This window comes from Triturus cristatus, chromosome 2_1 (assembly GCF_964204655.1).
Source record: "Triturus cristatus chromosome 2_1, aTriCri1.1, whole genome shotgun sequence".
Classification (NCBI taxonomy): Eukaryota; Metazoa; Chordata; class Amphibia; order Caudata; family Salamandridae; genus Triturus; species Triturus cristatus.
The window spans coordinates 270,105,543-270,128,019 of record NC_140581.1 but is presented as its reverse complement, the minus strand read 5'-3'; the positions used below and the strand labels follow the sequence as shown (position 1 = coordinate 270,128,019).

Genomic DNA, 22,477 nt, shown 5'->3' with positions numbered 1-22,477 from the left:
GAATGGCCTTGGAAGTGGATATGAGGGTCACGTTGTATGAGGAGGGTTGGAATGATAGACCAAGACAAGGAAGAATAGAAAATGGTGGGTAAAGACCTATGTTTGACTCCATTCAGAGCTGTACCATTATCTTGTTCTTCAGCTATGCACAAGCACAGAAGGGAGCTATTCTGTCAACTAAGTATGCACTTACTCTAGAGCTCTGAAAATGTGCTACTTGGAAACATATACCGACAATCATCGCTTTTGTTTCTGATCTGTGCTTTCTGTACCACAGGCACTAACTTGTTTAGTTACTGAGGTAGTACACATGCAGTAGGCAGCATGACATTTTTTCAAGCAGGCCCATGGCTTTAAATTCAGGAAGACTGTTAAGCTTGTTTAGAGTCGGCTTTGAAGCGAAGTATGATTGAAGAGACATTCTTGGAAAAGTGTAGGGAAGTATTTGTTTTTAACACTTGTAGACTTTAATGGTGTTCTGCTGCAACAAATGGTTTAAAACTTTAACCATGTAGGGAGACAGAGATGGTCCAATCAGCTATTAGCCAGTCATCATGCCTAGTGTCAAACATTTCCATTTGACATGTTACCCAGCGTGATAATTTGTTACAAACTATAAATGAAAGTAAAAAGGAAACACCTGCCTGTTGCAGAGATTTAGCTGGAAGAATCATCAGATATTCAAGCAGTGTGCACGTGCTAAAGATTGAAATGATGCACCTTAATGAACCATCTAGCGGTTAATCAAGAAATATTTTTCAAAATGAAATTTTATTTGAGGCATCAAAGATGGGCAGAATTAGTCTTACTAACGATGACGTCTAAGGTAAGCTCACAGTGGCTCAGTACACATCTGTGGCATGATGCTGAGCTGTAGTAAATTGCTGGCCCTGACAGAGCAGCGGTAATTAGTGTTGTGTTGTTGCCATCCATGCTTGTCCTGGTAGAATAGAATGTTGCCGGTTCCTAATATACTGTGTGCATTAAGGACATGTGTCTTTATCATAATGTTGTTCCTAACACAACAATGGTCATTCCGGACATATTGAGTGCATCTGTGGCACAGTAATGTCCAGCCATGGCATAAAAGTGGTCATGGCAGCATGGTGGTAAATCTTGGCATGTTGTGAGTGGACATTCATTGTACATTTGTGTCCAACCCCGGCATAATGTTCATCCAAGCATAATGGTGGCACATCTTGGAATATTGTTGGTATCCATGGTATAATGCTAGTGTTGTGCAAATGCGTACCATATTGTGGGCATTCATTACCTAGTGGGGTAATTCTTTAAATGTTGAGGGCATGCAAGACCTAATGGTGCATGCCCTAGCTTAATTGTGGTAATTACTGCAATGTTGTGGACACCTGTGGTATGATTGTTACAAGGCATGAATGTCAATAATTCTGAATATGTCAACGTACAAGGGGGCTTGGAGATTAGAGATAAGCAGGTGTAGATTAAAGTTCATTACTTTACACCATACATCGCCAATCCTATCTCTAAAACACAGGTCAGATGTGGCTTTGAACATGGCCAAGATTTCGGGCTAGGGTTGGCTAAAGTGAAACCTATTGATATGTGAATGGTTCCTTATCCGGAAGCTAAATGAGCCTTTCTTTTCAACATACCTGTGGATTCATATTTTCTGAAAGGATTAGTAAACAGGTTCCCACCTGTGTTTTATATTATGGCTCTTTGGAACCTCCATTTCGTATTAGCTCAAGTGGCAGTAACGTTAGCCAAAATTGTCAGTAAAAAGCCCAGCTTTGAGGATGAAACTATCCTTTCCTAACGTAATAAATGAGGTTCATATCAGTCAATGAATTGAATTTTTCTTTTTTTTTGTTGAAACTTTATTTATGGATTTCCACCAATACAAACAGCAGCAAGCTGTGCAGTAGCTGAGGGCAAATAGGGGGGGGGGGCATGGTACATGTTTCCGTTCACAAATACACTTGTCTTATCAATGGTGATGCAAGTCCAGTCAATTATATACACTGCCCCATTAACCATATGGTGGACTACCAGCCCACATGTCTTCCCAGAGGAAGACAGCAGCTAACTAAAAGAAAAAAGAGAGGGGAAACCGAGGGGGAGGAAAGGGGGGGAGCGGATCTCTCTGGTCATCACCAATGGGGTAGCATGTTTGTGCATATATTTCTTACACTTCCATCATTCCCCCTGCACATGTGTGGCAGGGTCCAGCACTTGGTCAAGGGGATGAGTTCCAAGAAAACTCTGCAGCGGTTCCCATATATTCCGAGGGCACGCCTGCGCAGGCATGAACTCCCAGAATTCAGATAATTGGTTTTGGCAGAATGTTGCATCCCTAAGCCAGTCATCTCTGAGCGGTTTGCGTTTCCGGCCCCAGCAGATCGCTACCTGCCTCTTAGCTATCAGCAGCATCATGACTGCCAGCTTCCTGTTGCCTGCTGGTACGTTTCTAACATATGCAAGTAGGGCAACCAGCGGGGAGCGCTCCAACCTGCACCTTAGCATTTCGTCCAGCACATCAAAAACACAGCCCCAATACACCGCCACATCCGGGCACTCGCAAGCCAGGTGCAGGAAGGAAGCCTCCGGCAATCCATGACGCGCACACCTTGCGTCCACACTTAGCCCCTCTCTGTGCAGCCACACAGGGGTCCTGTGCAGCCTATGGAGAAATTTAAAATGTATTCGCTTCATCCTATAGTTGCGTGATAGTTCCCTGGCCTGCATGCAGAGTAGGACCACACACCCTCCTGGAATGGAGTTCCCAGGCTTTCCTTCCACTCACGCTGGGCAGGGGAGGGGGCCAAATTGGAGATTTGTGTTGCATACCAGAATATAATCGAGTTATGAGTTCACAGGGTGAGGGGTTAGTAAAGAATGCCTCCTGGACATGGAAAGTTGGTGGGGCAATTGGAAACGATTCATATTGTGCGCGCAACGCCGCTCTTGGCTGGAAGTACGTCATTCTATCCAGAAGCCCCATGTGTACATCCCCGAGTGCCGTCCGGGAACACGTGTCCCAACGTGTGTAACTGCAGCCTCTGCAATCGGTGGCATATCTCCACCTCAGCGGTGAAGGGCAATGCTAGATGTCTAGCGAGCCGCACTGATGACGCGAATAGTGTGTCCAAGCATGCCCTACACCGGAGTTGCTGCCACGCCCATACTGTGCAGCCTACCGTATTGATCTCCGCCTGTGGGCGGCTTTGAGACTGGAACAGGACCATGTGCAGCGGGATTGGATCCGCTTGATCACTTTCTGGGGCAGTGTGCACCATGAATAGAGTCTTATATATCCAATGGAATCTGAACTGAGCCTGCACACAGCTATGGTACAGCTCCATGTCCGGAGCACCCAAACCCCCTTGCTCGTACAGGAGCATGAGAATCTCCCATGCCACACAAGGCTGCCCACATGCCCAGTTAAGGGATATTAAATTTGAGTGAAGCCTCCTCTTGAATTCCGAAGTAAGAGGGTCAAGATTGATTTGCCGGGTGCTGAACATATCGAGTCACATCGTCTACAGACATAGACGCTAAGATCACCCGAGGGGTGAAGGCAAGGCCTCGCCGTGCATGATGCTGCCGCAGTCTAGCTGCAAGCGGCTCCTAAGCCACCGCAGAGAGGAGGGGCGACAATGAGCACTCGTGCCGCGAGCCTTCTCGACTGGAGATGAGACTAATCCGTTGATCCGTAATCTGTTCGTAGGGGTAGAGTGTAGTTAGGTGTTCTTCCTAAGGAAAGCAGGACTCAGACCAATGCAGACGAGAAGTGTGAACAGATATGGCCACTCCAGCGCATCGAACACCTTGGTAGCGTCCAAACAAATGGTGGTGGCGGGGAGAGAGGGGTCCACCTCATGCATAACCGCGAAGAGGGCACAGAGGTTATGGGAAAAACCCCTACCGGGCACAAAACCACCCTGATCAGGTCTAAGTATCGTGGGGAACAGTCAAGTGGCTAACAGTTTTGCAAGGATTTTGTTATCAAGGTTAATCATTGAAAGTGGACGTTAAGAGTCACACAGCTGTGAATCCTTCTCCGGTTTAAGAATGGTCACTATAAGCGACTCCTGGAGAGAGTGGGGGGGGGGGCGCCCCGCTCCAGCGATTCCTCATACATGTTGAGGAGGTGGGATGCAAGAAGTGGTGCAAATTCCTTATAGAAGGCGGACGTGAGTCCTTCCAGTCCTGGCCTGAATCACCCTTACCACCTCTTCCTCTAAAAACAGCTTGTCCAAGTATTTACAATGTGTGTCACTAAACCATACCAGTTCTATGGAATCAAGGAAGGAAATCAAATCGGAAAGCACCTCTGACTGGGGTGCAGCACATAAGGAAGAGTAATATGCAGCATTTCTGCTTGTACAGCTTCCTGTCAACAGTGATTCCATCATCAACGACGCTTAACTCACTGATGTATTTGTTTGCCCACGGCATTTTGAGCAGGCCTGCAAGGGTTTTCCCCACTCCTCCGCCCCTCCCCCCCCCCCCGAATTGACAGACCCGTGCCTCCCTCCCCAGGAAGCATGTCTCTCTGTGCGCTGCCTCCTCAAATTCTGCTATCGTAGCCTTAATCTGCCCTAGAGTAAACAGCTTGCCATAGCAAAATATTCTGATTCAATCACTCGTATCTCCCTCTCAAGGCGCCCAAGCTCACTTCTAAGCGTGCGCAGGACGCCCACCTGCTTGGCGATGCACTTGCCCCTAATAACAGTTTTTAGGTCTCGCCTGCGAACGCAGCGCGAAGCGCTGCTTTCGGCGAGATCTATTGTTGCTGACTTGCCTCGGAAGTGGGACAGGAGATGTGCACGCGCAGGCTTTTGGCGGATTTGAGTTGGTGTACGCGCACGTACACCAACTCGCACGTGTGCACATCTCCAGTCCCCCTTCCGTCCACGCAAGCCAGCTGCATGCAGTAACTGAACAACAAACACACACACCAGCCCCCACGTTACAACTGAGCCCCACTCACCGGGCTCTTTTGTGGCTGCTACAGGCTCCGTCTCAGGACTCCCCTGGTCTAATCTCCGCCTCACATGACCTGGAACACGCGGGGCTTCCCTCACTCATGGGTGCCCCGCACTTGCATCGGAGGCCTCTGCTGCCACTTCCGACCCAGGGCTTCTCATTACTTCTGCCGCCACCGCGGGGCTCTCCCTCAGGCATGGGAGCCCCGCGTCACCACTTCTCCTCTCGGACAGCCACTCCGTGCGCGCGGGCTTCCCGCGGAAGGCGGAAGTCCCGCCCCACGACAGGCATGACGCTGCCTGACTTCCGGTTTTCGCGCCGAATCGGGCCGGCGGCGGTGATACCTTCACTCCAGATTCAGCCAGCAGGGTTAACTATTGTAGGGTGATATCGCGAATACATACGTACTGCTGTGGCAGAGTGATTTGTGTACAGTAAGTTTATTTTTTTTTTATATATTATTGGCAAGAAGTAGCACACTGCGTGTGACGTACCTGCAGGTACGTTCTATATTTCGAATAGAAGACACTCTGTAGTATCGTAAACATTCTGGCAATCTGTCCATTATCCCCGGAGAATTATATTTCGGCTTAACAATGAGTCGACAAAATCCGAGCACAGAACACCACGCATGATGGTTAAGCTCTCTGAGAGCGTATGTGTTTTTCAGCTGTCTTCTTCATGTACTTTGTGCTCCTCTGCGCACCCGTGTGTTTCTCGCCTTGCTCTCCATCCCCCAGCTGCCATTCTTGCTTATTCCCTCTCACTCACCTACCGTTACCTTTCTTGCTACCCTGCCCCCCTGCGTTGGCCATGTGCTTCCCCATCATCACCTGCCTGCCCTTTTTTGTCTGTCTTCCCGCATGCCCTCTATCGTACTTGTGCTTACCTATCAACGTTCGCTTTTCGTGTGCTTTCCCCATCCTCAGTTGTCCATGTGCGTCCCCATTATTGTCTCTCACGTGTCCTAGTCTTACTTACACACATCCTTCTCTCCCACCCTCCTGCCTCCTTTTTGCCTTGTTTTTTTTGGCAGTGAAGAGGCCCCGGCGACTGCCACGTTTTATCTGTTTACGCACGCAAGGGCGAACGTTAAAGGGAAGGATAGGAAGTGCTTTTTTGCAGGCTCCGGCCAAGCTCGTGCCAGCGACAGGACCCGTGCAACAGGTGATCTCTCCGCGCTCGAGGGTGGCAGTGCAACACGCGTCTTGTGGTGTTTGTTAATACAAATAAGCTGCTGAGCCGAACTGTAATGAAGCAGATGTCAATGGGATTCGCGCAATTATGTGTTGTGTGTAGCGCTGTATGGAAGCCGTTTTAAATGCTATTCCGAAAAAATCATCGACCCACCAAGCAATCTAGGCCTTTTGTTTTTTTGCATATTTATATAGCGCGAACTCGACCCAAAGGTATCGGAGCGCTTTACACGAGCACCGTATTTACACTGGCACAGGGAGATTAAGTGTTTTGCCCAGAATCGCAGGATGTGGATGCAACCCCGAGGCTGGAACCCTTGTTTCCAGCACCAAAGTTGGCAGTCTAGCCGACGGACCACATCCTCTCCCCTGATAGTTTTACTTTGCACCGCTCTGTGAGTCACCTGTTACTGTTGTAATGCAACCCATTGCAATATTACAGACACACTACACATCACAACATGTGTATATTGTGTTAAAAAAGCTCTTTTATTTAAGTCAGTAGTCTTGATATCAGCACTGGAAGAATGAAAGGATGAATAGGCATAACGCTTTGCAGAGAAACAAACTTATTACTAAGGTGCTGATTTACAATTGTGCAGACAGCGTACTCTGTCACAGATGTGGCGGAATACCCTGTCCCCCAAAGCCTTGCCCCTTCCACCTTATTTAGACTTGGGTAGACTATCAGCTTCCGTTGACGGAGCCGCTGTAGGCTCAATCGATGGAAAGCTTCCGCCGACGGCCTGATGGAGAAGGGGCCATTAGAGGAAAGACTTTCTACCCCTCTCCTTATTAAAGGTAAATCCTGCTGGTGAAGGACGAATAAAATAACAAGCATTTGCAATGAAATAGGTCTCGTAATTACGCGAGTTTGAGCTATTGGCATTATAAATGACAATGCCTTTTATTTTTGTGTCTGTTTGTAAAACATAAATAAAAGGCATTGTTATTTACAATGCCAATAGCTCAAACTTGCGTAAATGCGAGACCTATTGCATTGCAAATGCTTGTTTCTTTTTTAACTGTTTTTATTTTTAAGAAAGTGCATTGGTTCAATTACAGTTCCATCATGTTGATTCGTCCATAGCAGAAAACAATAATTTGGCATCGGATCAATATAAGCAATGCGCAAAACGCTATCTCAGTTTCACTCTCTCAGGGGGTCCTCGACCACAATTACCCCTCTCAATTGTATAAGTGTCCCATCAAACATCACAGAATGCTTAATGGGGTTTAATCTTACTCCCCATTTTTGTCACCTATGGGGGAGGCACATCATCTATTATAAGGCGGGCCATCCGTTCCTGTCTCTCATGTCTCATTTCCACTGTTGGGGAGATGCATATGTCCCCCCGATATGCGTTCCATTTTCCCCACATACGGTCCTATTTATTGGGACAGCCCCTTCCTTTAAAAACAGTTTTCTCAGCTATCATAGCCCCGTCCATGTCCTTTGTCCAGTCCGTTACCCTTGGGCTGGAGTCCTGCCCCCACTGTGCAATATTACGCTTAGCACCATCCACCCCATTCCGGCCCATGACTGTTCCAGTTGGGAAAGGTCAGTAGCGTCCCATATATTGAGAAGCCAAAGCTTGGGTGAGGGGCTCAGAGGTTTGTTGCATGCCCTGGATAGCCGGCGTGTCACCCCCTCCAAATATTGTTGTATGCAGGGACATTCCCACAATATGTGTATGAAAGTGCCAACTTGGTTACAATGGCGAAGACAGAGTGGATCTGGCCGTCTCCCAAGGTGGAACAATAACTTGGCATCAAAATACACACGGTGTAGTACCTTGAGTTGTATAAGGCGGAGGCGCATGGGGATTGCCACCTCTCTGGGAGAGGCGAGAGCGTCTCTCCAATCTTCCTCTTCAAAGTCCCCCAATCAGATTCCCAATTAGTGCGGAGCTTATGCATGGGGTCAGTGCGGTTGTTCACCAATATTTTGTAAGTTAGGGATATAGCCTTGCGCTCCATTGGATCCAATATTAACCGATCTTCCAGTGGGGAAGAATCGGGGAGGGGTGTCCCCCCCTCAGGCCGTGGTGATGGCGTGTCGGATTTGAAGATATCTAAACGTCTCCATGGGCTCTAGGTGGTATTTGCTCTAGAGGTCGGAGATGTAGCTAGTTTACCTTTCACCCACATGTCCCCTACAGTGAAGATTCCTATCATGTCCCACTTATGGAACCCAGGGCATCCGCTGAGGCGGCCCAGGATATCCGGTCCCCACAGAGGTGTTGCTTTCGTTAGTCGATTCTTCCAACCCAATCTCCTCGTAGTCTCGTGCCATGTTTGAACTGTTCGGGCAGTGGGATCAGTCAAGTGGAGTTTGCTGGGGTTGGTATATAGTGCCCGGTTGTAGCCCCCACGCCCCATGAGCCATGGTCGGTGCGGAAGTTGGGATCGTCTTGTGGGCCAAACACCCAGCTGTTAATAGACTTCAGTTGGGATGCCTGATAATACAGCCGGACATCAGGCAAACCTATCCCTCCGTCGTACCAACCCATGGTAAGTTTGTTCATTGCAATTCGTGGCGGACGGTCCTCCCAGAGTAACCCACTCAACACGCTGTCGATTTGGCCTAATAACAGTTTTAAATGCCTCCTTTTTTTTTTTTTTTTCCAAAGCCTTTATTGTTCCATCGAAGAGTACACTGCTATTCAGCCAACAACCCGGAGGCAGGCAGCTAGTTTGCGAGGCGGAACTCCGCCCAAGCATTTGAGGTCGTACATTCGAACAGCAATACAACATTGTGCAATGGACCAAACAAAACAAAACTAACAGAGAGCCCGAGTCGGAAGGAAGCAAACAATGATTAATCGAAATGTCATAAGCACCTTCACGCTGCGCCCACAGCCCACCCAGACAACGCAATCGACTGACAACCCCCCACAGAAAGCGAGCCCCAAACCCCAGATCACTTATGTCAGGCGGATCACCTCGTACCGCGCACCACAGTCAAACTCCAACCTCGCCACGTCACCAAAGCCACAATCAGACCGCCTAGTCATCTTCCAACGCTGTCGTTCTAGCCAACCAATCCACCAGTGGCTGCCATATATCTACAGGCCGCGAGCGCTGTGGCAGCTGGTCCCAGTATGAGGTCAGCTGCTCCCTACAGTACACCGCCGATCTTATCCAGGCCGCCACTTTCGGCGGCATCGCCTTCTTCCAGTGTAGAGCTACTTGACGCTTAGCAAGTAATAGTAAAAGGGCCACAAGCCTACGTGAGGCCTTAGGCACATTTCTAACGAATCCCAAGAGGGCCACAATTGGGTCCGGCTCCAGTTCCACCCCCACAATCTGCCCCACGGTATTGAAGACTGCAATCCAGAAGTCGCGTATGGGACCACACACCCATACAAGGTGATAGAACGCGGCCTCCTTCTCACCGCATCTCCAACAGTTCGCATCAGACCGCAGTCCCATCCTACACAGTTGCATGGGCGTACGGTAAGTCCGGTGCAGATAGTTGAAGTGTACCAACCGCAGCCTATAATTAGGGGATAGGTTTTCAAGTTGGGAGCAACAGTACTCCCACTGTTTCTCGGTAATAGATATACCCGCTTCATGTTCCCACGAGGATCTAGAGTCAGTGTGCACAACCGGAGCTGTGTTTTGAGTAGCTCTATAAATACGTGTGATCAGTTTGCGCGCGGAGGAATTCGAGAGTACGTCCTCCAGGGCCGCAAGCGTCGGCGGAGCATCTGGAAACATAGGGTACCTGCCCTTGCATGCAGACCGCAGTTGATAGTAGAGAAGAAGCTCCGAGGCCGTCGGTTCCGGCGCTGCCGCCATATCCCGCAATGCAAGGAAGGTATCGTCCGGGTACAAGTCTCCCGCCACCTTCAGGCCGCAGGCCTGCGCCCGCCGCACAACCGCCGCGTCCGTCAATGGCCCCAATAGTGGATTATCCGCAAGGGGCATGCTCGGCGCATATAAATCATCAACGCCCGCACGTTTGGCAATGCTTGACCAGGCCCAGCGGACCATTTCAACAGTATCAATGTCATCCCGGGAGCGTCTGTATCTCTGATACACCGCTGCACGAAGGGGGCAGGGGGCCGCAACGTCCATCTCGATAGCCACATGCGGCTGGTAAGGGATCGGGTGCTGCCAGAAGTGCAGGTATTGGGCCTGAGCACTGTACGCATATAGCTCCATGTCCGGGGCCGCGAGGCCTCCCTGACGGAAGGGAAGTGTGAGGAGGTTCCAGGCCACTCTGGGCTGCTTACCCGCCCAGACCAGTTCAAGCAAGGCGGAGCGAAGCCGACGGAAGAACGACTTAGTGAGTGGCAGGGGGATGTTAACGAATAAGTAAAGAAACTTAGGAACGACCACCATTTTAGCAATTGCTATGCGGCCCATCAGTGATAGCGGCAGCGCCTTCCAGCGCCTCACCTTACACTCCAGCCACTCCACGGCCACACCAAAATTGGCCAGCCATATGTCCTGCACCGATCGGCTAAAGCGTACGCCCAGGTATTTAATCTCATCAGTGACCCAGTCAATCGGGAATTCCGTATGGCATTGACTCGTACCGTCCGTCAGCGGGAACATCGCCGACTTCGACCAGTTGATATCGATACCTGTGAGGCCACTGTATCTTGTCACCTCGCGCATCAGTGGGTCAAAGTTGTCCGATGGATTCATCATATATATGGTTATGTCGTCGGCGTACATAGACACCAACAGGCCACGCGATGTGAAGCCAATACTGCGATGAGTGTGATGTTGGCGCAAACGAGCCGCCAGCGGCTCCGTCGCAATGGCGAACAGCAATGGCGACAAGGGGCAGCCCTGCCGAGTCCCTCTGGTTATGGGGATCGGGGCAGACGTCTGACCATTAACCCGCACCCTAGCCGTCGGGTGATTATAGAGTATTCCAATACGCCTGGCAAAGGAGGGGCTGAAACCCATGCGAGTGAATAACGCCCGTAGGAATTTCCACTCTAATGAGTCGAACGCCTTAGTGGCGTCAAGCAATGCGGCCGCGGCTTGTACCTTGGGATCCAAATAATGCAGGAGCCCAAACAGCACTCTTAGATTGTGGGAAGTGGACCTCCCCATTACAAAGCCCGACTGATCGGACAACGTTATCTGTGGCAGCATAAATTTCAGACGGTCAGCGAGTAATTTCGCGTAAATTTTGGCGTCAAGATTAATTAGCGAGAGTGGGCGATATGAGTCCGGGGTAACAGGATTTTTGCCAGGTTTAAGCAGCGTAATGATAAGGGCCTCTCGCATCGAGGTAGGGAGGATGCCCAACTCCATCGCTTCCTCAAAAACACTGTGCAATCGCGGGACCAGTAGGTCTGCATATTCCTTTTAGAAGGCCGCCGTCAGCCCGTCGGGGCCTGGTGCCTTGCTGAGTGGCATAGCGGCTATCACCGCTCGAATGTCCTCCTGCGTGAAGGGTAGGTCCATATATTGTCGGCATTATTACTGAACCACGCAAGTGCTATGGTGTCCAGGTAGTCACTAATAATAGTGTCATCAGGTGTCACCTTAGAGGTATACAAGACCTTATAGTAATCTGTCATCACTGTCAGTATAGCCGGAGGATCTCGAATCACTTCACCCCCTGACCCTTGTAGCTCAAGAATATGCTCCGACCCACGTGGCGGGCGCAGCATGTTTGCTAGTGTTCGTCCAGCTCGATCACCCTCTCCGTAACGTCTGGCCTGAGAATCTTTGGACAAGAACGCGACCTCCCTCTCCGCCTCCTCTTGATACTTGGTCAGTTTCGTCCTGAAGGCTGCACTCGCACCACCAGAAGGGGCCGCCATCATCGCAGCTTCAAGCTGGGCTAGTTCAGATTCCAACTTGCTCAGGGTATCTCTAATGGAGCGCAGAACCCCAGTTTTAAGCGCCATGCAATGACCCCTGGTTACTGCCTTACAGGCCTCCCAGAGCACGCCAGGTGAATCTACTGAGCCCTCGTTGAGTGCGAAGTATTCCTCCAATCTTTCCCGCAAAGAATGCTGGAAGACCTGGTCGCGCAGCGCACAGGAGGGGAACCTCCAACTAAACGGCTGAATGTACTGCGGCGGCGTGGATAGCGTCAAGCAAACCGGGGCATGATCAGAAAGAGACTGCGGCAAGTGAGTCACCTCTAACACCGATGAGTGCAAATCTCTGGACAGCAGCCAGAAGTCCAATCTGGACCAGGCCGCACGATGAGCTGTGATACACGTACCAGCGCGGGCCTCAGGGTGCAGTGTCCTCCAGGAGTCCACCAGCCCTGCCTCTTGCCTAATATGGCCAAGCGCCTCCGACGCCCTGGGGTGATGTTCCCGAGTTGTGCCCTGCCTATCTTTAGTATCTGACAGTACCACATTATAGTCACCTCCCCACAATATCGCCGCAGGTCCGCACCCTATGCCACAATTTCTCGTAGAACTCTGGATTATCGTCATTCGGGCCATACACATTCACCAGAATCACTCTCGCGCCGCACAGCGAACCGACCAACAGAACATACCTGCCCCCTGCATCCCTGATTTCCTCATGCGTCCTCCAGTGAAGCCCCTTTCTGATAAGTATCGCCACCCCTCTAGAGTAGTTAGAATAGTGAGCGTGGACTACCTCACCCCATCGATTGTGCCTGAGCAGCTGCGCAGCATTGGCCGTCAGGTGCGTCTCTTGCAGAAGGCAAATGTCCGCACCTTTTCTAGTTAGGAAGGCCTGTATCAGTCTCACTTTCCGTCTATCATTCATGCCCCGTACATTCCAGGTAATACACTTTATGCTATTCACAGCACCAGGCGTGTTAACAAAGTTCGGGCAAGCATCAGACATACACCAACCCCCCAGTCACCCGGCCAATTCCTGCCAAATCTCGAAGCAAGCATTTCCAACCCAGCGGGTCTCAACATATGGGGGCGGCCATGCCTCAGCAATCTGTAAGCCCGCCGACAAGGAAGGGAACCTCCACACGGCAACAAGCATTGGAATAAAACTCGATCAGGCCACGGACCTGTTCCTCGTTGCGTCACTTCCTGCCACCCTTCTCTGACAGACAGCACACATCCCACCCGGCCATCTGGGCAGCCTGCCCGGCGAATGCCAGAACACCTCTTGCTAGATGACTGTCGACATGGCAGCGTGCAGTGCACAATGTGCGGTTCAATAGCAGTTTTCGCCTCCTCCGACCCAGCTCTGAAACTTAAATAGAACTCAACAAAAACCCCCAACCACGACCACACCCCTACCCCACCCGCTCCAACCCCCCAATCAGGTTGTGCAATGACCTCCCAGGTCCCCCTCCCAACTACGACAACTGTAACTACAGTCCCTAGATGTGAACAATGAATGGGAATCATCCCTTGAGGTACGCAAGTTGGCCACCCACAAGCCCTGTACTCATGACAGGGCGATCGAGCGCGGGCCTAGTGTACCAGCTCAAGGACCCTCCCCCCCCAATCCCGCAGTCCTGCTCAGCTCCCTTCCAGCATCTGAAATTGGTACTCCAGGGAATTAAACATTCTCTATGGCCCAGCACAGCGCGGACAGGCAATACCCAGCGACTTAACAAGAAGCATACAGGAGCAGTCATTCAACATCACTTAGCCTGTCCCGCTGGTCCGGGTCATCTGCTGGTGCCTGAGACTTTTGGTCCTTTAACAGTTGTTTGGCATATTTCAGAGCCGCCTTCGCGTCAACAAAGAAGGACGGTTTACCGGGACCTTGGACCCGGAGTTTAGCAGGGTAGATGAGGGAGTATTTGGTGCCCGCCTGTTGAAAAAGTTTCTTCGCCGGCAAAAATTCCCTTCGAGCGGCCTGAACCTGCATCGTATAGTCCGGATATAGTGCAATGTGGTTGCCCCTGTATTGCACGTCTGACATGTCTCTTGCCATTCGTAAGATCACGTCCCGGTCCCTATAATTTAAGATTCGGGCGATAATAGGCCGGGGCGGAGCACCTGGTTTAGGCCTGGGCCCCAATGATCTGTGAGCCCTCTCGACCAGGAACATCGAAGACAAACCCGACCCAAACAGATTCTTACACATTTGTTCAACAAAGAGCTCCATGTTGGTTATGTCCGTCGTTTCCACCACACCCGTGATGCGGACGTTGTTGCGCCTCGAGCGCGCTTCCAAATCCTCATTTTTCTGTTGTATGAGTGTCAGGATCTTATCCATGCCCCGCAGTTGGCCGGCAAGGCCGGTCTGATTTTCCTCCGTGTCGGCCACTCGTGTTTCGAGCGATTCCACTCTCCCCTCTTGTTTGTCCATGCGAGACGTGATACCGTCCATGCGGGCCGCCAGCGCATCCATTTTGCCATCAATGCCATGTAAACTTGTTTTCAGTTCCTGAAACATGGCTTTAATGTCCACATCCTGAGCACCACTCCGGTCTGCTCGAGAAGACTCAGCCTCACGGAGGTCTGGGTCTGGGTCCGGCGGCTTCTGCTTGGACTTGTCGAAGGTGATTTTCGGCTGCCGCGTGTCCGGTTTGCCCATGGCCGCTCACCGGACGCCACCCGGCGCCGGTAGTATGTGTGGGCGGCCGAGCCGCGAACTCCTCACACTGCACCAGTCGCCGCCAGTCGCCAACCACCAGCGTCTCGTCGAGGGCAGCAGGGCGGTTAGGCCTCGTTGGTAGGTAAGAGGGCTGGGTCCCCAGTGGCGGGGCACGCACCGGGCACGGAGAAACGGACCAAGCGGGGAGAGTCACAGCGCAGGCCGTCGGAGCAGGCCAACACTAGTACAGCTGTTCACTGTCCGCATCCCAGGTCAACGCCCCAACATCACTGCAGTATGGTCGGGGCATGTACGGCAGCCGACCACGACTCTCCGATCGTCGCCCTGGAACCTTCGACCATAAAACTACGGCTTCAGGGAAAATGGCCGCCACTGCAATCATCCGATCGGGCACGTCACTGTTCACCGGCATGCAATCCAGGGGCAGGCGAGAGAAAGGAACAGATCAGAGTCCCAGACCATGAGGTTCGGCAACACGTGCTCCCAGAGCAGGTCCCAGCAGCGCCTGCCATTCGCAAGCATCAAGACCTTTCGCGCCGTCCCCGGTAGTCAGCTAGCTCCCAGAGCGCCGCAGTGCGTTCTGGCCTCTCCCCTAGACGCACCTCCAGTCCACGTTCGGTGTCCCTCCACACCAGCCGCCGCTGTCTCAGCTTCACTGTTTCAGCCGTAGGAGGTGAACATCCGGCGGGGCGCGCGTCTCCTGGGGCGATCGAACAGCCTCTGCCTCACCCCTCGAACAGGTTTCGGGCCCTCCACACGCAAGGCCCCGGCTCTCGCGATTGTTGTAGGCCGCCGCGTCTCTGTGCTTCCCGCGGGCCGCTCTCCGCCCACGCGTCTCCGACGGGGTCAGAACAGCCAGAGCACAGGGCGGACACCCTGGACTACCGTCTCGGGCGGGGAGGTCCGAGCTCGCACCCCAGTTCAGCAAATAATTGAAGGATTTCTGTGCTCGATCGGCGGAGCTGCGGTTTCAGGCAGCCATTCCGCTCGGCAGCCAAGCCACGCCCCCCATTAAATGCCTCCCTTAACGTGGACCGGTAGTCCTCCGAGCCGGCGTTTATCATAAAATACTCCGTTATGGCAGACCTGATCTCCTCTCGGAATACCTGGTCCCGGAGAGCACCAGCCAGAAACCACTATCTGAAGGCCCTGCGCCTCAGGCAGTGTGAATCCCTGCACAACCGGGCATGAGCTGAAAGAATTCGAACAAGATGAGCGCTCTTACATACCAAAATATCTACGTCACGCGATGTGAGCCAATAATCCATTCTGGACACAAGGGGGTCTGCTGTAGAGATAAAGGTCCCCTCTCGACTATGCTGGTGTCGGCGATGCCAAACGTCCACCAGTTCGTGGTTTTCCATAAGGACCTGAAGCTGTGCCGCCGCCCGCGGGTGCGGTCGACGGGATCCACCAGATCTATCCCTCTCCGGATCAAGGATCACATTGAAGTCACCTCCCCAGAAAATTACCCCAGGGCCCAGAGACTGCCAGCCCAAGACCTCACCAAAAAACTGTGGGTCATCTGTATTAGGGCCGTAAAGCGATAGAAGCCTAATGGCACTCCCTCCGAGTACCCCAGCCACTATAACATATCGCCCTTGGGGATCGCATATCGCTGTGCACGTGTGCCACGGGAGACCTTTTCTAAGACTGATGGCTGTGCCCCTAGCATAGTTGTAGTATCCCGCTATGAATTTTACTCCCATCCATCTCGCTCACAAGCGCAAACAGCTGGAACCCATCAGATACAGTTCCTGTAAGAAACAAATATCCGCACCACGACGGTTAAGAAACGCTGCAACTAATCGCACCTTTCTGCAGTCATTCAAGCCGCGCACATTCCAAGTTACCGCTTTAAGTTTGTGTGCTCTGTCAGCATTCTCATCCATCCATGCACTCCCATGTATCCGTGCGCGCCAGTAAAGGGGCAAAGCCCATCAGCATTGGGTGTGAGACCAGAGCGGGGTAGGGGAGGGAAGGGGGAGGAAGAACAAAAGGAGAGAAGAAAAAGCAACATAACCATTTTAACACACCCATTATGCAAACACCCCACCCCCCTACCCTCTACAGCCGCTCAAATTGGCTGAAGAGCATTTCCTCTACAATAGATAGGCCGCAAGTGGCCAACAACAGAATACAACATGGGACTCGACGTTTCCCAGTGATTGGATGCTGGATGGCTAGACAGAAGACACCCATGAGGGGTAGTCACTTATTTAGTCAGGCAACCTCATGTGTGGAAAACGTGTCACCTGTGGAGGGGCGCAAAAAAGAGATCAGTCCGTTCTGGTTGGTAAAAGCCCTCCAGTCCAGCATGCCTCGTTGGGCTCAGTCAGAAGCTCAGTCATTTTCACGAAGACGGTCTTCAGCCACAGGGTCCTTTTCTGCGGAGACTGTCGGTTTGGAGCGCTTAAGACTGCGTGCGAACTTGGTGGCCAGCTTGAGGTCAGTGAAAAACGAGGTCTTGCCGGAGTGAAAGATGAAAAGCTTCTATGGGTAAAGCAAAGAATACTTAATGTCTTTGTTGCTGCAGCAGTCTTTTAACCAGCACAAATTCTCATCTGGCAGCCTGGACAAACAGAGTAAAGTCGGGGAAAAAAGAGACCACGTTGCCCTGATGTCTGGTTCCCTGTAGGTCACGCTATTATCGGCCTGGCTGGGGCTTTCGCGGAGGTTTTTGGGACTAGGGATCTGTGGGCGCGCTTGATGATGCACACTGCTGACAGGGCCTCTCTGAAGAGAGACAGGAGCATTTCTTCAACATAGTCCTCCACTCAAGTCATTGCTGTGGTCTCCATGATTCCAGGGATGGCTTTGAGATCTTCATTTGTATTTCTTATGAGCTCCAGCACCTTCTCCATTCGGAGCAATTTCTCACGGGTCGCAGTTCCCACATCTTCTAGCGTGGAGGTCCATTGTTCCATCCCCGCGATGTGCTCGTCATGGTTCGATACCAGACGGTCCGACATCAAGTCAATTTTTAGATGGATTGTTGACCGGGACTGCTTTAAGCCCGTTAACATGTTGTGGATGTTTGGCTCGTGGGTCGATGAGGAGTTCATATTTGTTTCTGCCTCCTCCTGACTCTTTCTTGCAGTGGGGTGATTGCACGCAGGGCCTTCCCGCCAAGGAAGCAATCCCTTTGTCCTCGCAGCAATGGGATCCAGCAGGGTGTCTGCCTCAAGACTCCCCAACGAGGGCACATAGACAGGGGGGTCTGCACTTTCAGCTACCCACAATTGCTGATGCTCTCCACCTCAAATCACCTCAACGTCTCCATATTCCCAGCTAGCACAGACCCATTGTGGAGGGCGGTGGGAGAGAGAGCGGCAAACAGCCTCCAACCCCCGCCCCCCCACTACCGGGTCAGACTCAGATGCAGCCTCTCTCACAGATGATGTCGCCACAGCAGTCCGGGCCCCACACAGGTTGGAAATGTCCTACTAGGGTCCCGTGGCTCCCAGTCTTGCCCCCAATGCACTCCACAAATTGTGCTTGTACTGTGCAGCACGTGCCGTGTTCTGGCCCGTTAAACTCTGCTCCTCCAGGCCATATATCTCTCTTTGTAGAGGGCGGTGTTGGGGGGGGGGGTCACCCTCACAACGCGGCACCCCTCCAGGTGTGGCCACTGCCAACTCACGAGTCCGCACCCAACGCTCACTGCACGGCTCCATACTGGCCCGCACCTGTTCCCCCAGAGAGTTGGAGATCCTCACGCAGCGGGGATCAGGAGGGCTCAGCCGGGAGTGGCCCCCGCAGGCTGGCCACCACGCGGCAGACTCCCGTAGGTGCATCACCTCACAGGCTTCCCCAGTGAAACTGCAGCGCCCTGCCGGGCAACTCCCCTGCCGATCTCCTCCCACGCAGATGTACCCAGGCTCACCTCGGTTCTGGGCACTCAGGGCCTCCCCAGGATCCTTCACACTCCTGGGTCGCTAGGGCCTGGAGCATGGCCTGCCGTGGACGGCCTCTCTCAAACTGGCAGCTGATCGCAAACTGCGTCGTCTGCAGCCCCGCACGTCACAGCTGCCCCTCCCCACACCTATCAGCCTGTTGTGTGTTTTCAGGCATCCGCGCTGGCTCCGATACCGCCACTCCGGCTCAGCTCAGACCGAGGTCGCCATCTTGTCTTTGCAGGCGGCGCCCGCGTCTCTGCTCCGTCACCCCAACCGGCCACTGTCCGACTCGATCAGCTTACAACCAGCGGCCGCAGCAGCCACTCAGGGGCCCCATCTCACGTTTTTGGGCTTCGATGGTCGCCCAGACTGCGGGATAATTAACGGATGAGCAGTCCAGCCGGCAGAGCCTCACTAAGTGGCGGCCATCTTGCAGCCAGCACTCTAGCACCCCCCCCCCCCCCCCCCCAGTCAACTAATTTATTTGCAACCTTTTTCTCAACTCTTCATCTGTCTTAGGCAAAAGTCAAACTCCAGTGACTAAACCTGAAAAGGGTTACTTAGCATCATTAGGTCGGATGACTATAGAATGGTCATACAATCAGTAGTGGCCGGTGACTTTTCAAAGTAGTGGGGCGTAAAAATTGGGAATGAACTTGATTCAGAGAGTGAGCGTGCTAGACTGATAAAAGCATGATTCGAGGTGGGTCTGCCCCCAAAATCTTTTTAAAAAAGGCAAAAGCAAGAGTTTGGTGAAAAAGCAGTAAGATCTATGAACCAATTCTGATGGTGCAGTCTTGTAGTACTTAAAAAAACACTCGAAGAGTTGACATTTCAGGTGAAAACGTGCGAGTGATCTATATCTCAGTGCTAAATATTTTCAACAGTTACACCTTAACTGTGCTTTGCACCATGCACATTATCTCTCTTTGCTATTTTATGACACGCCAAAGATGTGAGTAGACTGCACTCAAATTTCACCAGCAAGTGCATTAATCCCTATAACAGAGGTCTTCAAACAATTCCATGCCGAGACCCCCCCCTTTCAAGATTTTTTAGGCCTAAGGACCCCCTCTTGACAAACATTTCTAGAATGTGGTACTCATTGATACCTATCTCCAACCATAAATGCCCCCAATTCCCATAGCAAATCATTTTTACAGTTGTGAAATAATATTAAGCGGTGTTTATCCAACTAAAGGTCAGTGAGAGTGGAAGCTTGGTCAAAGGTGCAGCTAAAAACAAAGGGCCTCATTTATGAGGAATTGGTGTGGGGCAGCGCCGCAAGTCTTGTTGCTGCGCTGGCCTACACCAATGTGAAAGGGCAGGAATGCACCTTATTTATAAAATATGGTGCATTCCTGTCCTTCCCCCGCGTTGGCACACAAATTGTTGCCTAGAGCCAATGTATGCAGGATTGTTTTTGTGCAGGAAGGGGTACCTTCCTGCACAAAAACAATCCAGAGAGGTGTTTTCCTCTTTCTATGTGAGCTGCAGAATGCAACACAACTTGAAAGAGGAAAAAACATTTCTCATTGTTACACCTGCTGTGGGGAGGTGTAAGATTTTGGCTCTGCCCCAGGTTGACATGGTTTTGTAAATCTGGGGCAGCGTCAAAATCCATGGGTGTTGCGTGGGAACGCCCACCGCAATGCCCATGGACAGCAAAGGCAAGGCAGAGACTTGCACTGCTTTGTCTTACTCCATATGTATGAGGCCCTGTAAAGGCACTCAGGGTGACTTTGCATCTCCTCATAGATATGATTGAGACGCTTGAGCTGCCAGAGCTTAAAAGAAAAGTGACGTTCCGGTGGCGCAAGTCTCTCATAAATCAGTCTCAAAATATTGTGTTAGTTTTTTTAGGTCTTTCACCATCAGGTACCTACATATAAAATAATGGACAGCTTAAATGCAAAATACATTTTGAAAAGTTATTACTCAGTGGGAAATGCACTGTAGTAACTCCTGAAACCTCTATTAGTTATTGCACTGCAGAGCTCTGTGTGTAACCAGTGAGCTACAGAATTCAATTTGGTTGGTGCAGTGGAGAATAGTGACTTGTGTATTTTTAGTGCTACAAGGTCAAAGCCTTTGACAGAAAGAACTGTGAATGTGTAAGTCATTATTTTATTCTTGCATTACACCCATAAGATAGACTGATACAAACTGTGCGGATAGTGTTAGGATAAAATGGAGGTTCCAAAATGTAGATTTTAGTAATACCAGACCATAAGTAATGCATTTTTTTCTTTGCATAACTGTCCCTTCAACACCTCCTCAGGGGTAGTAAGTGCTGTGTAAATTACGATTAAAAAAAGCATGCACTTCACAGCCCAGTTGTTAACTCTTCCTACCACCACTCAAAACAAAAACAAATCTTTGCCATCACAAAGCAATTAAAGCCCCAACCGCTCCCAAGCACCCTTTACATTTGTAGATTAACTCGTAATGCACAATTGCATTTCATTCAGGCACCCTGGCACAAAGGATTGTTTTACCTGTGTGCCCAGCCTCTTCGTTTAACAGCACAAGAGACTCAATTACCTTCAGCTGAAGCATTTTAACGACCAGAATAAAGCCTCACGGTTTCCAAAAGGAAGTGCACATGTTTTAGATTCTAGGCAGAAGTGAGGTCTGGAAATGTGCGACCCCCTTTCCAGGGCTCCATGCCCCCCCACCCTGGGGGTTGCACCCCACGGATTGAAGACCTCTGCCCTATTGGTATTTCACTGATGGTAGTGGGTGTAACTAACATGCTGGGTACATAGGGTTCTCTATAGCAGATGGTTTAATCCCATTAAATGTTTTAAAATGCATTCTTTGTGTCACCAATCAAGTAACCCAGCATTGAATTACTATCATATTTATCTGTGTTTCAAACTAGGCCAGTGCTCAGTCAGTTAACCTTATCTCACCCCATCCTGGACTGAATCCACAAACAAATCCAAGCCCTGATCATTTCACTACTCTAAAATTTGATGTCGAGGCTAGGACGCACCACTGAACTCATATGGCAGTGAGTGTATCTGAACCCATCCCTTCACAGCACTGGTTTGACAGATAACCATAAAACATCTGGGATGACATTATTACATTGCATTACCAGTGCATTTGTGCTCAGCCAAATTTTGGGACTATTCTCATAAATGACCTTGTGCCAACCAGTGCTGGAACTACCACACTTCCGTACCAAGGCTCCTGAAACCATCTGGTGTTGACAGCACTTTATTGCTCTGCAAATGGATCCCAATCCATTAAACATAGGGATAAGCACACAGCTCAACAAATGCTCCTCATCCACTTTAGAACAGAGACCACCCTACTGCTCTACCAAAGTATGTTTGCACTACCTGCTCCGGGAACATTATACTGCTCAGTAAATGCACTGTAACACATTTAGGTTTGGAAGTTGAACCTCCACCTTGCTCTCTCAGTGCACCTCACAACTGTTGATGTTGGAACCTAAATGCTGTTCTCCCACTTCACTTCAACCGATCTATCAGGGGTTAGGAAAACTATACCACTCAGTCAATTCACTTGAACCCATCAAGGACCAGGGGCCTGTACACTACTCCGCCATTACAGAATTGTTAGAAATGGGGTTTCTTGTTGCCAGTCGGTATGGATCTTGTACAAGTAGGAACCCTCACTCTAGGCAGGATGTGTAAAGCACACACCTACATTTACCTGTGCTTACCCTCTGGTAGGTAGACACAGAGCAGTCAGGCTAAACTACAGAGCTACTGTGTAAAGCATGTGTACACACATACAGTAACACTGTGAAAACACCACAAAAGGAATTCACACCAGTTTAGAAAAATAGCCAATTTTTCTAAACAAAGCAAGATCAAAACTGCAAAAAATCCAACATACATAGATTAAGATATCACTTTAGAAAGGTTTAAACAGGAGGGCGTGGCT

General features: G+C 50.8%; 1 protein-coding gene across 2 annotated transcripts in view; it reads left to right on the top strand.

Moving 5' to 3' along the window:
* The window catches only part of LMBRD2 (LMBR1 domain containing 2), a 440,257-nt gene that overhangs the window by 315,025 nt on the left and 102,755 nt on the right, over nt 1-22,477 (top strand). The window lies entirely within an intron of this gene.